This window comes from Plectropomus leopardus, unplaced genomic scaffold (assembly GCF_008729295.1).
Source record: "Plectropomus leopardus isolate mb unplaced genomic scaffold, YSFRI_Pleo_2.0 unplaced_scaffold16912, whole genome shotgun sequence".
Classification (NCBI taxonomy): domain Eukaryota; kingdom Metazoa; phylum Chordata; class Actinopteri; order Perciformes; family Serranidae; genus Plectropomus; species Plectropomus leopardus.
The window spans coordinates 1-2,590 of NW_024618180.1; the positions used below are offsets into that span (position 1 = coordinate 1).

Sequence of the window (2,590 nt, forward strand, 5' to 3'; positions counted from 1 at the left end):
CTGGTTTTACCTGTTTCTGGACCACTTTGCCCTATTTTTCAGCCAAAGTGATATAAAATTCGATTTTCGTGCTGTAACTTGTTCTGGAATATCACAAGCAGTGTCTAAACTGTATGAATCTATAGCATAATTATATTTTATGGCATAAATAAAATAAAAATATTTTATTTTATTTATGCCATACATTTTTTTTTGCTGATGCAGATGCATCTGTCAAAATCAAGGGAATATCGGCCTGACTCATATATCAGTCTAATTTCGACAGACGTCACTGCCGATACTAGTTTTACCTGTTTCTGGACCACTTTGCCCTATTTTTCAGCCAAAATGATATATAACTCAATTTTCGTGCTGTAAATTGTTCTACAATATCACAATCAGTGTCTAAACTTTATGAATCTACATTAAAATGATATTTTACGGCATAAATAAAATACAGTATCTGCTGATATCTGTCTGCTCTAATTAAAATCTTTCTCTTAATATTTATAATGAAGAATATAACAAACACCAACACAAAACTTTGTTTAAATGCCTTAAACAAGTCTTTATTAAAAACTGAAATGTTCAACATCATATACATCAAGTTCCCAGCAGCTTTTTTTGATAGTCAAGTGAAAATGTGATTAAAAGATGAATAAATAATAATTGCTCCATGAGGTTTTACAAACTAGATGTTCCTTCCATGCTGACACTTCGTTGCACTTTTTTAATAAATTAATCTTATCTGTGATCATTAAAATAAAATGCCAATACAGATAAACGACAAAATGCAAAATATCAATAATCGACCTCAAGAAATAACTGTATCATTGCTGCATTTTACACATAGAAAAAGTCATGTAAGACTGAAATATTGACCAAAGCCGTAGAATAAATGCAGATACACATGTACAGTAAATGACTATGGTGGATGACATTTTAAAATGAACAATATATGTGCTGAGTTTTATGTCTTCGCTCTGAAATTGACATGTGTTTTGTCTCCCACAGCTGCAGAACAGAGTACATCTTGGATTCAGCGGTGCACCAACATTCAGCAGAGAAACTGCAGAGCGCTCTGCACGTCAAACAGCAGCCGACTTGTTAAACAAGTTTGTGCTGCTTCACAAAACATCCAGGGGTGAATGTCACAGGTCAGGTAAGGTCTCAGCAGTCAGGACAGGCAGGCGGGATGAGTCCTGAAAGAACAACAAAGGCAGATTTGAATTTATTCATCCAAAGATGGTGCAAAAACTAAAAAATATGCAGTATGACTGTGACTGTTTTCAAAATATTTTTGTCACATAAAAGGTTGAGTTTTAAATCATATGCCCACTTATTATGAAATTGTCAATGTCTTTATCAAAATATTTGTTAAGCTGACATGGACTAGAAATGATTTGGAAAAAAGTGTAAACTGGGCATGTGCAGTCTCTTCCCAACACTTGATTAAACGAATTAAATACTCTTTCGTGCCTCTCGGGCTCACTCACTGCTTTAGCTCCGTCTATTCTTGTGTTGGAGCGGCTCCTGGCTGTTTCTGCTCTCCGGTGTCGTGGCTCTGTAGCGATGTCCTGAAGTGTGGCGTACTTTGTTAGGCTGCCAAGCTGCAGGGCGGACTGCCGCTGCCCGGCCCTGCGTGGCCCTGAGACAGAAATAGAACAGAGACTGAGCTCTACACTGTGGGCCGAAAACACAACCTATAATAGCATTTAAAATGTCAAAAGAGTTATGAGTATCTGAGTGACGTTATGGTTTCAATTTTACTGAGCAGCTTGAAATCAGGTTATGACTCACAGGATATGATTTTTTTTTTTTTTGCAGATTATCACTTCACTGCTTTGAGATGAAGGTAAGACCCAGACACTGTGGTGGTGGTATAGTACCTGCTGAGGGACTCCTGGCACTCAATCTGCTGACTGACAGCGTGTAATAAGTCCTGCTTTGCCCTGTGACAGAATCAGGAGGGAAGTGTTGGGGTTAATAATGTGAAGGTGATGGAAAAACTCACAGTTAACCTGAGTTACTGTCCTGTACGAAGAGGCTCTCTGCTATCGTCTCTCTGTATGTTTACCTGTTGTAGAAGTGCATGTAGACAGAGCTGCTTCCATGTCGGTCAGCTGGTTCTGCAGTTTGTCCGCTCGCTGAAAGGCTTCTTGTTTGAGGCCGAGCTCCTGCTGAAGCAGACCCCTCACCTACACAAAATACACACAACAGAGAGGGCAAGGTGAGCAGTACACATTTATTGTTTTAACACAAAGTTTTGTGAATGGCACTGTTATTCGGTCAGCCACTTTGAAAACTCGATGGATTGCTGTGTATATATATTGTGCAGATACGCATAATTGTAAGTGTAAGTACACAGTGATTTTGGTCTGAATTTCCATAGAGGGGTACCCTCAGTTTGACAACTGTTAATTTCTGATTTACTATTACATATTACTTTATATGGATTACATACTATACTATGAGATGTGCCATTTATGCAACATTATTTGCTATGGCGTGTCTCTGCACGTTATTTTATGTCATTTTAAGCAGTTTTCAGCTGTTTCTGTGAAATGCCATTTTTTGACATTTTTTCCATACTATAGCCTTGCTCTTTTGG

At 38.0% G+C, this 2,590-nt stretch overlaps 1 long non-coding RNA gene across 1 annotated transcript; it reads right to left on the reverse strand.

The window, feature by feature from the left end:
• Window positions 1-1,542: 1,542 nt before the first annotated feature.
• LOC121964722 lies at window positions 1,543-2,186 on the reverse strand. The gene is made up of 3 exons (XR_006107399.1): window positions 2,057-2,186; window positions 1,869-1,931; window positions 1,543-1,627 (listed from the first exon to the last, which is right to left on the reverse strand). It is a non-coding gene; the product is annotated as an uncharacterized LOC121964722 (long non-coding RNA).
• Between the last annotated feature and the right edge of the window lie 404 nt (window positions 2,187-2,590).